The 15,067-nt window shown below is 43.7% G+C and overlaps 1 pseudogene; it reads right to left on the bottom strand.

The window, feature by feature from the left end:
- Positions 1-3,833: 3,833 nt before the first annotated feature.
- LOC121583519 lies at positions 3,834-4,824 on the bottom strand (annotated as a pseudogene).
- Positions 4,825-15,067: the final 10,243 nt, after the last annotated feature.

The raw sequence follows: 15,067 nt of genomic DNA, 5'->3' as shown, positions 1-15,067 counted from the left end.
TAGTCCCATGTAATCAGCTTTCTGTCCTTTTACAGCAATACCAACTTAACTCAACTGTAAAAATACAGTAACTTGTTGTTGTTTACTGTATTTTCATTGCAACCTGTAAATGGTAGTGTCCCGTAATATTACAATTACTTTTTAACAGTGTAGCATTTCATGGCATAAAAGGAAAACATGGTGGAGCGGGGAAGAACAGAATAGTTCTTCACAACCATCACAGCAGTAAAGAACCCTTTCTGTCATGCAATGTGGTTACACATTTCACCCTCACCCCTGACAAAGAACCCTTGAAGAACATTTTTTTCTGAGTGTACTCAAAAATGTATACACTCACAATGTAAAAAAGCGTCTAGATTTATTTAATTTGTTTAAAGTTTGAAGATTGCCTCTTTTTTCCTGTAGTTTATGGTGTCTATAATTACCAATAAGAAATGTTAAATTTTTAAACAACAGATATTTTTTTATGGCACTGGACTCGGACTAACCTGGTTCCAGATCTGTTTGTGGTGTTTTGCCAACTGACCATAGGAGTTGGCAAGACAGCACAAACAGATCTGGGACCAGGCTGGGACTATAGTTGGCTGTAGCCTTGGATCTGCCACTCTCAGGCTAGTGGAGAAGCAGCTGATCTCGACCGCAGGCGCTCCAACAGCTACTCTTCCGTATTGTAACATGAGCACAACACACATTCCCGCCCAACAGTGATTGGTTTTGACAGCCAGCTCAGAAAATTGCTGACAACATTTTTTACAAGGCCCTCAATCTCATCTGACAGCTGCCATGCACTGGCTGTCTCTAACAATGCCGTCACTTACCCTATTTTGGGATAAAGGGACTTCTCAAAGGGCTGTCGGAATGGTGACAGAGATCTTTGCTTCTATTCCCCCCAGCTGTACACTTACTTAACCAGGGCCTCCGTTTGGCTGGTGAGAGTAGATTCTGTTAGTGTTTACAATGTTAGGGGCGAGCTGAACCCAGTAAATATTGAATGAGACAAGGCAGGTCGGGGCTATACCACAGAACAGATCTTATTTAAAATGGCCACTTTCAAATCAAGTTGCAGCTGTGACAAAAAGGTATACACCTAGTGACCTAATTCAATTTTATGGATTCCTTTCACGGCAATGTGGAAAGCTATTTAGTGTCACTACCCTTATCGGGAGCAGAGCCTGGCCACTGCCGACGGCATCATGTGCCATCAGCAAATGGGAGCCCAGAGCCTCTCTGCTCATTCAAGCATAGGAGAAGAGATATTTCAAAGATTATCCATACTCAATACGAAAAGTGGTTTCTGGGTTTGCGACCTATTTCCACATACTGTATATAAGTATTCATTTTCAATAGTGTATATAGATCTTACAAAAAACTAGCCTAGCATTTCATAGAGCAACTCTACTCAAAAGAGTTTGAAATACTGCACAAACACACATCTGCACACACATTGTTTAGTGTACTGTACATTAAACCAGCATAAATTATTTTAGCTTTCATGGTTATGAAGGCACTATAAATGATTTAAATGACATCATGGCAAACTCAATTGTGATCCATTTTTACTACACAACTTGTATACATAAAACACCTATAAAAAAGGACAAAGTATGAGAATATGGACACAGCCACTGGTTCTTACAATAATAGCAGGCACAATATCAAATTATGTTTTCCCTTTCAAACCCTAACCAAGTTTAAAATAAAGCAAAGATTAAACTTTTCCCCAGAACATGTATGCCACGAAGAGGCATGAAAACAATGAATTAATTTACTAAAATAAATCACCCCAATCAATGCATTGCAATTATAGCATCACTACACCAATGGATGATGAACAGTTTCCTGATCCAAATGATTAGTCATGCTTTCAGTGATATCAGCATGTTTCTTCATTATGGACTGAGCTTCGGATTTGAGGTCATTAATAAAATGCATCCAAGTCCATTTTATAGAATATCTCCTGACTGAAATCTACTCATCTACCCTTAAAGCTGCAGTCTGTGATTAGTACAGCCATTTTTTGACTTTCACAGATGTTCAACCCTTGCATCCATAGCTCGACCCTATCCCTCAGTTGTGTACAAAAACAAGTTGGTGGCGGACAGTTTTCTTTTTTACAATCCCGGATTTCCCCTTTAAACCGAACTAGTCTGGGGTGGCAGCTCAGTTGGCATGGAAACCAAGTAGCAGGCTTTAATACTGCGTAGTTAGTTATGCTTTTAACGCAGCTACAATTGGATCAGGGAACTCTCTGCGTTCTCCTGAGTAGTAGTACTTGGAAATGGAAATGATAGGACAACCCTATGGTAGGCCCTTTTGAAAAAAAGTATGTTATTCTGCTGTACTATAACAGGATATTACTAAATCATAAAGCAATATAATATAATATGCAATATATTTATAACAAAATATAATAATAATGTCACTTAGCAGACGCTTTCATCCAAAGCAACTTACAGTACAGTCGGCATACATAGATACCATGTCTCAAAGTAATAAAATGATGAAAACATTAATTAAAAAAATAAAATAAGATACCGTATCTATTTGTATGGGGATGTTCTCCTTGACCTTGTGTTGGGCTCGTGGTCATTGTTTTTTAACTTGAGAAATACTGCACCAAACATCTTAGCTAGATGTAAAATTGCGCCACTAAGACCTCGGCAAAAACTTTAAAAATGATGACAGATTTCCTGATATATCTTAGATTAATTCGGACTATTTTGAGGAAGTGTTTCTGGCTCTGTTGTTGCTAAGGTGGCTCAAGAGGGACAAACAACAGGAATATTGCTGCTTTTTTCAAGCGAAGGTCTTTGGGGTGTATGTGAGCGCAGGCGTTCGCTTCGCCTAGCCGAGTTCTGCTAGGAGCAAACCAAATCTATGTATGCAGACGCCTTAAGCCAAAGCCTAACATTGGCTTAGATTACATATTCATTTACATTTTAGTAATTTAGCAGACGCTCTTATCCAGAGCGACTTACAGTTAGTATCATGAGGTTTAACATCAAGCCACTAAAGTAAATGACCAGTGAGATTGGTTAGTTGGACATGCAATACTTTTCTATACCTCCATAAGAACTAAACAGTAAATACAGAGCTGGTTAAGAGTTCCTGATTGGCGTAGCACGTTTCATACACAGGACTTTATGCCTTAGTGAGCCTGGGGTAAATAATTATTCAAATGAGCAGTATAGGTAGAAAATGGCATCTTTGATTTGTCCAATAAGTGCTTTGCCTGGCTCATTTGAATCTACTTAAATATACACGTTAACCTCTTACCGAATGATTATGGTCGTTGTACTCCTGAGTGTACTCCTGAGTGGCGCAGTGGTCTAAGGCACTGCATCGCAGTGCTAACTGTGCCACTAGAGATCCTGGTTCGAATCCAGGCTCTGTCGCAGCCGGCCGCGACCGGGAGACTCATGGGCGGCGCACAATTGGCCCAGCGTCGTCCAGGGTAGGGGAGGGAATGGCCGGCAGGGATGTAGCTCAGTTGATAGAGCATGGCGTTTGCAACACCAGGGTTGTGGGTTTGATTCCCACGGGGTCCAGTATAAAAAAAAAATGTATTCACTAACTGTAAGTCGCTCTGGATAAGAGTGTCTGCTAAATGACTAAAATGTAATGTAAATGTGTTTCTGGCCAACTACATTGCAGACGTTGTATTGCATCAGCCAATGGTTCTGTGCCCATGTCATTGACTGAACAGTCAGGCATCAGATTGCTCTATCATATGATTTGGTTAACCGATATGTTAAACACCAATCCAGGTGTTCTGAGATCTGGCATGTGTCTGCAATGTAGTCCGCCTGGAACACGGCCTATAATATAGTGCATCAACCATCCTACAGGAAGCCAGTACCCAGGCTGAATGGGGTAAAATTCTGAGCCTGCTGGGCACCAATCTCGGCCACATACAGAGCCCCCGTCTTCAGGTCCACTAGGTGGGGCTTGACGTCTTCAGCCAATTGGATGACACTGACCAATCACACCCACAGGTGGAGCCTCCAGCAGGGAGATCTGATTGGTGTTCAGCTGCACAACCACAAAGTACTTCTGGTCTGGTGTCAACCTGACAGAGTAGGGTGCGTCCTCATTGAAACAGCTTCCCCATGTTCCAAGCCAGTCTCCAGTCACATAATTAAACACCTGGATTCGCTTGTTTCCTCTGTCAGCAACCCACACCCTTTGATAGTTATCTACACCCACACTATGGGGGATGTAGAACTGTGCAAGGCCCTGGCCCTTCTCTCTGTGCATCCATTGCACCTCCAGGTCTTTGGATCTCCCCAGAGCTGTGGACAAAGACCTCAGCGGGCTGGTCAAACTGGAGAGGGTTGACCCCAGAGCTGGCTTCCCCCATTGAGCCAGCACCTGGAGCAGCTTGCCCGAGGGAGAGTACTGCTTAATGGAGTGACCATACGGGCCGTTTCCTACGTCCGTGACCCACACGGTGGGGTTGGTGGAGGCGTCGGCCAAAAAGACCCCATGGGGCATCTCCAGGCTGCTCATGTTCCAGGCCTGTAGGAACTCTCCGTCTGTGGTGAACACCAGCACCTTTGGCACTGTCTCACCTCTCTGTGCAACATATACCACACCAGCATACTGGTTGACAGCCACTCCAAATACCTCGCAGCTGAAAAGCTCGGGATATTTGGGCCAGTTGATATCCAATTTGTACAGTGGTCGTCCTAGAAGTCTGTAATCTTGTTTTAGGCCAGATGTTTCCGATTGCTGTGAATTCATTGTACCATATAATACCACCATAAGCAGAAAAAGTGTCCCCATGGTCGTCACTATCAAACACAAAGGATTTTGTATTTTCATGGGGAAACCTTGAAGGTTAATAATTAAATATCTCGGGCGCTTCCACCCAACCTAGCCTTAGATATCCAATGCAACTCTTCAGGTAGGTAGGGTTACATGAGTGTGGTGTCCGTTGCACCTGCATTACATACTGGAAGGAACAGAAAAGGTAATCCCAGTGTAGGGTCAACCAAACCATTATCTGACAGATATTCCTGTCATTGGTATGATCCAACACACTTTTCCTTTATTGGACCCTTGTCCCTCTGGATGGCTAAGGAGATAGAGAGAAATACTGACATGACACATGGCTACATGGAGGGGAAATAATTTAACATTAATTTGTGTTACTTATTTATGCATTTCCCACTCAACCCACTTAATTAAAACAATGATGCAAAATGGCCAGTGAGAAAGCTAAAGCTACACCTGACTTTTTTAGTGATTACAGAAATTAGTGAGTAGGATGGGTAGTCTGGACAGATAGTATTCTATAATACACACACACACACAGAGAGAGAGAGAGAGAGAGAGAGAGAGAGAGAGAGAGAGAGAGAGAGAGAGAGAGAGAGAGAGAGAGACCCATGTCTTCCAGAATCTATAAACGGTCAATTCTCACATTCCTACAGAAGCCTTTAAACAATTGCATTGAGGGGGGAGACCCATAATGCGCTTCTCTTGACTCTGCAATATAGGTAGGGTGAAACCTGGTAAGATGTCTCTTCACATCAAAGCTCTGGAGCTGATGTGACCTCGAGAGCAGACAGTAGGAACCATTTCCATCTCTGCAGTAGGGAGCAATACAGGGAGCAATACCAAACGCGCTCCGCCTCGCCAAAGACCCATTTGCACACTTTCTCCGGCAATCCTTATTGCTGTAAGTATGGAATGGCAAAAATATCGAACTTATCTACCGAAATCCAGCCCAGCCGTTCTCTATGCCTGAGTATTGCCTACATTTACCGAATTTGCCACTCCAAGCTTCCTCTAATTTCAAACCTTTAAAGTCAGGCGTTGCGAGAGCTGTGGATTTTTCTCAGATGGGAGTTATTATGCCGGCGCATGTATTCGTCAAATCTCACAGATGATAGGACCCAAAGGAGCATTTCAGCACCATCTGCTATCGTCAAATTAGGTAAAATGGCTGGTTAGCTGCTAACAGGGTACCACGTTTAGTCACTGTATTTGTCTACTATGTGATGTCTGGCATAGCCACACTGTTGACGGATAAGCATAACAACACTGTTATTTACACACCATGGCACATAAGGCTATATTATGATAGGCTATAAAGGTTGCATATCCTACATTTGGCTATGGAGACATCAGAGGAAATATTTGCACATATTTTAAATCCATCAAAGAACAAGGAGTTGTGTCTTCCTTGGCTATCCTGTCTCACAGCCATCCACTAGCTAGCCTACCCTTCAACTTGCAATAGGCTATACAACTATTATTCAAGAATGGTGACAATAATGTAGTTAATCGTCAATAGGACGTCAAGTGTTCCGACACCGAAAACAATGTTGTTCTACCTCCCCTCTCTGAACTCTTACCTCACGTTAAACCATGTACTGTCAGGCTACAGCACTTTGAAGAGTGTGCATGTGTTTGTAGCCTATTGGTAATACAAAAACTCTAGGAATGATCCTGCCAGGATTGAAAATGTTTTTCCAGTGTAAAAAGCATTTCCACACTGAAATGGCTTCTGCTCTGTTTCAGTGATTCGTTGTGCCTTTACAGCTGGTTCGGGCTGCTGGCTCTTTGTGCAGCTCTTCAGCACTGGTCAGGGCCACAGGACAGAGGGTGGCCTCACAACGGGCTCTGGGGCTTCATTGGGACCATTGCATTCCCCCCAAAAAAACTTGTATCAAGGCTAATGGTAAGTAGACTACTATGCTTTCTCTGAAAATGTGTAGGCCTATTTGCGGGCTCCTGTCCGATTTGGTTTACATTAAAGAAGTTTGCCTTCATGCAGTCCCCTGTAGCTCAGTTGGTAGAGCATGGCGCTTGCAACGCCAGGGTTGTGGGTTCGTTTCCCACAGGGGGCCAGTATGAAAATGTATGCACTCACTAACTGTAAGTCGCTCTGAATAAGAGCGTCTGCTAAATGACTAAAATGTAAATGCAGGACCTACATGCATCTTGTGAGTGATTAAGAAAAGCCTACACAGCAAATTCTCCAGTGTTTTTTTTTTTTACACTGAGTGTTAAATCAACACTGAAAGTATTGAGTCTGTGGACCCATATAGTGCCTTGCCTTTTGAGTATATTGTAGAGTTACCACCCATGACTGTATTTGTTAGTGACCAAGAAATGGTTGCTGCTTTCCTCAATTTTTCAGTCCTATGGAGTTCACCAAGTGAACTCCTATCGAATATGTAATTTAAAAAAGAAATTAACACAATACCATATGTATTTCATGCCTTATTTTGAGGGCCTAGTTTTACCCTAATTAAATAAAAAATGAAATTGTATTTGTCGCATGCGCCGATACAACTTACCGTGAAATGCTATTTTTTTTAAAAAACATTTTATTTCACCTTTATTTAACCAGGTAAGCCAGTTGAGAACAAGTTCTCATTTACAACTGTGACCTGACCAAGATAAAGCAAAGCAGTGCGATAAAAACAACAACACAGAGTTGCATATGGGGTAAAACAAAACATAAATTCAAAAATACAACAGAAAATATATACAGTGTGTGCAAATGTAGCAAGTTATGGAGGTAAGGCAATAAATAGGCTATAGTGCAAAATAATTACAATTAGTATTAACACTGGAATGATAGATGTGCAAGAGATGATGTGCAAATAGAGATACTGGGGTGCAAATGAGCTAAATAAATTACAATATAGGGATGAGGTAGTTGGGTGGGCTAATTACAGATGGGCTGTGTACAGGTGCAGTGATCGGTAAGGTGCTCTGACAACTGATGCTTAAAGTTAGTGAGGGAGATAAGAGTCTCCAGCTTCAGAGATTTTTGCAATTCGTTCCAGTCATTGGCAGCAGAGAACTGGAAGGAATGGCGGCGAAAGGAAGTGTTGGCATTGGGGATGACCAGTGAGATATACCTGCTGGAGCTCATACTACGGGTGGGTGTTGCTATGGTGACCAATGAGCTAAGATAAGGCGGGGATTTGCCTAGCAGTGATTTATAGGTGGCCTGGAGCCAGTGGGTTTGGCGACTAATATGTAGTGAGGACCAGCCAACAAGAGCGTACAGGTCACAGTGGTGGGTAGTATATGGGGCTTTGGTGACAAAACGGATGGCACTGTGATAGACTACATCCAATTTGCTGAGTAGGGTGTTGGAGGCTATTTTGTAAATGACATCGCCGAAGTCAAGGATCGGTAGGATAGTCAGTTTTACGAGGGCATGTTTGGCAGCATGAGTGAAGGAGGCTTTGTTGCAAAATAGGAAGCCGATTCTAGATTTAACTTTGGATTGGAGATTCTTAATGTGAGTCTGGAAGGAGAGTTTACAGTCTAACCAGACACCTAGGTATTTGTAGTTGTCCACATACTCTAGGTCAGACCCGTCGAGAGTAGTGATTCTAGTCGGGTGGGCGGGTGCCAGCAGCGTTCGATTGAAGAGCATGCATTTAGTTTTACTAGTGTTTAAGAGCAGTTGGAGGCTACGGAAGGAGTGTTGTATGGCATTGAAGCTCGTTTGGAGGTTTGTTAACACAGTGTCCAATGAAGGGCCAGATGTATACAAAATGGTGGATCTGAGAGTTACCAGCAGCAAGAGCGACATCATTGATATCCACAGAGAAAAGAGTCGGCCCAAGAATTGAACCCTGTGGCACCCCCATAGAGACTGCCATAGGTCCAGACAACAGGCCCTCCGATTTGGCACATTGAACTCTATCTGAGAAGTAGTTGGTGAACCAGGCGAGGCAGTCATTTGAGAAACCAAGGCTATTTAGTCTGCCAATAAGAATGCGGTGGTTGACAGAGTCGAAAGCCTTGGCCAGGTCGATGAAGACGGCTGCACAGTACTGTCTATTATCGATCGCGGTTATAATATCGTTTAGGACCTTGAGCGTGGCTGAAGTGCATCCATGACCAGCTCGGAAACCGGATTGCATAGCGGAGAAGGTACGGTGGGATTCAAAATGGCCGGTGATCTGTTTGTTAACTTGGCTTTCAAAAACTTTTGAGGGGGGGCATGGGCAAATTGCAACGAACTTACCGTGAAATGCTTACTTACAAACCCTTAACCTTTTCACATGTGGGTTCCAAATATCTCTAACGGTCACCCCAGCGTGAGTTGTTTTATGCATGTGAATGCACTCACTGTTCCAAAATGTGATTGTTACGCAACAGGACAGTTAACACACGCTGCCTGCTATTTATCTATAGGCTATGTTTCAATTTGTTAATTTCAAATTATTTTCTAACAATAGTTTGAATTTAGGTGTTTGTCCGCTTCCTCATTAATTCAGATCGAAGAAGCCCGTTTCACTGTTACAGACCATTTTTTTTTTCGATGGTGCAGCTGTATAACTTTTTGAGGATCTGGGGACCCATGCCAAATCTTGTCAGTCTCCTGAGGGGGAAAAGGTGTTGTTGTGCCCTCTTCACGACTGTCTTGGTGTGTTTGGACCATGATAGTTTGTTGGGAATGTGGACACCAAGTAACTTGAAACTCTCAACCCGCTCCACTACATCCCCGTTGATGTTAATGGGGGCCTGTTCGGCCCGCCTTTTCTTGAGTCCACGATCATCTCCTTTGTCTTGCACACATTGAGGGAGAGGTTGTTGTCCTGGCACCACACTGCCAGGTCTCTAACTTCCTCCCTATAGGCTGTCTCATCATTGTCTGTGATCAGGCCTACCATTGTAGTGTCGTCAGCAAACTTAATGATGGTGTTGGAGTCATGCTTGGCCACGCAGTCGTGGGTGAACAGGGAGTACAGAAGGTGACTAAGCACGCACCCCTGAGGGGCCCCGGTGTTGAGGATCAGCGTGGCAGATGTGTTGTTGCCTACCCTTACCACCTGGGGGCGGCCCGTCAAGAAGTCCAGGATCTAGTTGCAGAGGGAGGTGTTTAGTCCCAGGGTCTTTAGCTTAGTGATGAGCTTTGTGGGCACTATGGTGTTGAACGCTGAGCTGTAGTCAATGAACAGCATTCTCAAATAGGTGTTCCTTTTGTCCAGGTGGGACAGGGCAGTGTAGAGTGCATCTCTGGATCTGTTAGGGCGGTATGCGAATTGGAGTGTGTCTAGGGTTTCCGGGATGATGGTGTTGATGTGAGCTATGACCAACCTTTCAAAGTACTTCATTACTACCGACGTGAGTGCTACAGGGTGGTAGTCATTGAGGCAGGTTACCTTCGCATTCTTGGGCACAGGGACTGTGGTGGTCTGCTTGAAACATAGGTATTACAGACTCGGTCAGGGAGAGGTTGAAAATGTCAGTGAAGACACTTCCCAGTTGGTCTGCACATAATCTGAGTACACGTCCTGGTAATCCGTCTGGCCCCGCGGTCCAGGCTCTGTCGTAGCAGGCCGTGACCGGGAGACCCATCGTCCAGGGTAGGGGAGGGAATGGCCAGCAGGGATGTAGCTCAGTTGGTAGAGCATGGCGTTTGCAACGCCAGGGTTGTGGGTTCGATTCCCACGGGGGGCCAGTATGAAATAATATAAAAAATAAAAATGTATGCACTCACTAACTGTAAGTCGCTCTGGATAAGAGTGTCTGCTAAATGACTAAAATGTAAATGTAAATGAATGTTGACCTGTTTAAAAGGTCTTTCTCACATCGGCTACAGAGGGTGTGATCACACAGTCGTCCGGAAGAGCAGGTGCTCTTATGCATGCTTCAGTTTTGCTTGCCTCGAAGCGAGCATAAAAGGCATTTAGCCCGTCTGGTAGGCTCCAGTCACTGGGCAGCTTGCGGCTGAGTTTCCCTTTGTAGTCCGTAATAGTTTGCAAGCCCTGCCACATCCGACGAGCATCAGAGCTGGTGTAGTAGGATTCAATCTTAGTCCTGTATTGACACTTTGCCTTTTTGATGGTTCATCTGAGGGCATAGCAGGATTTCTTACAAGCGTCCGGATTAGTGTCCCACTCCTTGAAAGTCTCTAGCCTTTAGCTCGGTGCAGATGTTGCCTGTAATCCATGGCTTCTGGTTGGTGTATGCACGTACAGTACGTACGGTCACTGTGGGGATGACGTCATCGATGCACTTATTGATGAAGCCGGTGACTGAGGTTAGTATACTCCTCAATGCCATCGGATGAATCCTGGAACATATTCCAGTCTGTGCTAGCAAAACAGTCCTGTAGTTTAGCATTACATTTACATTTACATCATTTAGCAGACGCTCTTATCCAGAGCGACTTACAAATTGGTGCATTGAACTTATGATAGCCAGTGGGACAACCACTTTTTTTCTTTTTCTTTTTTTTTATGGGGGGTGGGGGAAGAAGGATTACTTTATACTATTCCAGCATAAAGTAATCCGCTTCATCTGACCACTTCGATATTGAGTGAGTCACTGGTACTTCCTGCTTTAGTTTTTGCTTGTAAGCAGGAATCAGGAGAATAGAATTATGGTCAGATTCGCCAAATGGAGGGCGAGGGAGAGCTTTGTACGTGTCTCTGTGTGTGGAGTAAAGGTGGTCTAGAGTTATTTTTCCTACAGTTGCACATATGACAGGCTGGTAGAAATTAGGTTGCATGCATTAAAGGCCCAGGCTACTAGGAGCGCTGCTTCTGGATGAGCATTTTCTTGTTTGCTTATGGCCTTATACAGCTTGTTGAGTGCGGTCTTAGTGCCAGCGTCGGTTTGGGGTGGTAAATAGACAGCTACGAAAAATATAGATGAAAATGATCTTGGTAGATAGTGTGGTCTACAGCTTATCATGAGGTACTCTACCTCAGGTGAGCAAAACCTCTAGACTTCCTTAATATTGGAGATTGCGCACCAGCTGTTATTGACAAATAACACAGACCACCACCCCTCGTCTTACCAGAGGTAGCTATTCTGACTTGCCGATGCACGGAAACCCAGCCAACTGTATATTATCCATGTCTTCGTTCAGCCACGACTCGGTGAAACATAAGATATTACAGATTTTAATGTCCTGTTGGTAAGACTGAGCTCATCCAGTTTATTCTCCAGTGATTGCACATTGGCCAGTAGGACAGATGGTAAGGGCGGGTTACCCACTCACCGACAAATTCTCACAAGGCACCCAGATCTGCGGCCCCTGTATCTCCGTATCCTCTTCATTTGAATGACTAGGATTTGGGCCTGGCCCGGGAGCAGTAATCCCCTGTCAAGTTCAACATGAGTAATCGCTGTTCTGATATCCAGAAGCTCTTTTCGGTCATAAGAGATTGTAGCAGAAACAAAATAAGTTAAAAGCAACGTGTGAAAAACACACAAAATAGCACAATTGATTAGGAGCCTGTGAAATGGCAACCATCCCCTCCAGCACCATTTGTGTTTGACAGAGAAGATAGCCCTAAACATTTAGTTGTTAGTGTGCTACTAGCTCTAGTGTGCTAGCTAGCCAGTGTGGTTATAATTTCTTCTTCTTCTTTATATTTGTATTGGTGGCTTGCAACTAACTGAAAGGTCCATACACCACCACCTACTGTACTGGAGTGTGAGGCTATTCATCTGTTTATCTTATCTAGCCCTGTGTTTCTGCCTATTGTTCTGGAATGTGAATTCATTACACTTTGTGACACAAAAGAGAGGGGAAAAAGGATAGGGAAAAGGTAAGAAAAATGCCCTCCCAACTAACCCTTCCCCAATTAAAGCTTCACCACTATTCCACTACCTATCTGAGGACGGGACACTATCGTACAACACACCTTGTATCTCCTCTGCAGTAAAATCTCGTACACCCAAGTACTTCTCTGAAGCTGCCACCAAATTACTTTTGCTTTCTGTGATTTATGTTCCATTTCTGTGGTACAGTTGATAACCATGGCTATGAACGCTAAGAAGCCAACCTTACTGAAACATGTTATCCCCATCACTCTCTATTGGCTGCTGTCTACTCACAGGGAGCCTCTTAGGATCCCTTGCCCTGGACCCATCTTCCTATACTACTTTTTTCACTGCCTCAGCATACGACACCTTCGGGACTACTCTGATCCTGGCAACCTCGACCTGCCTTTCTCTCACCAGACACTTCTGATCTCCAGCACTGTGGGTACCCCTACAGTTAACACACACAGCTTTTCCCCACCGATATTACACATTCCATTGTCTCATGCCCTCCTGCACACTTCTCACATCTAGGAATCTCCCTCCTACACACTGCTGCAACATGACTATAAGCTTGGCACCTAAAACACCGTAATGGGTTCGGGAAAAAACTCTCACTCGGGTAAAGACCGCATCAAAACTCAGCAGGACAGACAGCGTCTTCTCTGTTTCACCATGCTCTCCACTGGAAACATTGAAATTGGCATTACTGCTATTAGCCAATAGAAACATATTGAATAACAGATTCACTACATGGAACAACAGATAGTCCCCAAAAAACTAAAGGAAGTTTGTTCTGAAGAGTCTGTCCTGTATCTGAGAGATATAAGAAAGATCAGGAATATTTATACAGTGGGGGAAAAAAGTATTTAGTCAGCCCCCAATTGTGCATGTTCTCCCACTTAAAAAGATGAGAGAGGCCTGTAATTTTCATCATAGGTAAACGTCAACTATGAAAGACAAATTGAGAAATAAAAAATCACATTGTAGGATTTTTTATGAATTTATTTGCAAATTATGATGGGAAATAAGTATTTGGTCACCTACAAACAAGCAAGATTTCTGGCTCTCACAGACCTGTAACTTCTTCTTTAAGAGGCTCCTCTGTCCTCCACTTGTTACCTGTATTAATGGCACCTGTTTGAACTTGTTATCAGTATAAAAGACACCTGTCCGCAACCTCAAACAGTCACACTCCAAACTCCACTATGGCCAAGACCAAAGAGCTGTCAAAGGACACCAGAAACAAAATTGTAGACCTGCACCAGGCTGGGAAGACTGAATCTGCACTAGGTAAGCAGCTTGGTTTGAAGAAATCAACTGTGGGAGCAATTATTAGGAAATGGAAGACATACAAGACCACTGATAATCTCCCTCGATCTGGGGCTCCACACAAGATCTCACCCCGTGGGGTCAAAATGATCACAAGAACGGTGAGCAAAAATCCCAGAACCACACGGGGGGACCTAGTGAATGACCTGCAGAGAGCTGGGACCAAAGTAACAAAGCCTACCATCAGTAACACACTACGCCGCCAGGGACTCAAATCCTGAAGTGCCAGACGTGTCCCCCTGCTTAAGCCAGTACATGTCCAGGCCCGTCTGAAGTTTGCTAGAGTGCATTTGGATGATCCAGAAGAGGATTGGGAGAATGTCATATGGTCAGATGAAACCAAAATGCTGAGTTGCATCCAAAGAACACCATACCTACTGTGAAGCATGGGGGTGGAAACATCATGCTTTGGGGCTGTTTTTCTGCAAAGGGACCAGGACGACTGATCCGTGTAAAGGAAAGAATGAATGGGGCCATGTATCGTGAGATTTTGAGTGAAAACCTCCTTCCATCAGCAAGGGCATTGAAGATGAAACGTGGCTGGGTCTTTCAGCATGACAATGATCCCAAACACACCGCCCGGGCAACGAAGGAGTGGCTTCGTAAGAAGCATTTCAAGGTCCTGGAGTGGCCTAGCCAGTCTCCAGATCTCAACCCCATAGAAAATCTTTGGAGGGAGTTGAAAGTCCGTGTTGCCCAGCGACAGCCCCAAAACATCACTGCTCTAGAGGAGATCTGCATGGAGGAATGGGCCAAAATACCAGCAACAGTGTGTGAAAACCTTGTGAAGACTTACAGAAAACGTTTGACCTGTATCATTGCCAACAAAGGGTATATAACAAAGTATTGAGAAACTTTTGTTATTGACCAAATACTTATTTTCCACCATAATTTGCAAATAAATTCATTAAAAATCCTCCAATGTGATTTTCTGGATTTTTTTCCTCATTTTGTCTGTCATAGTTGACATGTACCTATGATGAAAATTAAAGGCCTCTCTCATCTTTTTAAGTGGGAGAACTTGCACAATTGGTGGCTGACTAAATACTTTTTCCCCCACTGTATATATATATATATATATTTTTTTTTTTTACATGTATTTATCCCCTTATTGTAGACACTAAACTACCTCCATCTAGACTTCCATTCATTTTTTTTACTGGTACCGGGGACCTTCAGACAAGTCTTTTTAGGCTTG

The sequence above is a fragment of the Coregonus clupeaformis genome, chromosome 1, assembly GCF_020615455.1.
Source record: "Coregonus clupeaformis isolate EN_2021a chromosome 1, ASM2061545v1, whole genome shotgun sequence".
Classification (NCBI taxonomy): Eukaryota; Metazoa; Chordata; class Actinopteri; order Salmoniformes; family Salmonidae; genus Coregonus; species Coregonus clupeaformis.
Note: the sequence above shows the minus strand (reverse complement) of the source record. Positions and strands in the feature narration are given on the sequence as shown.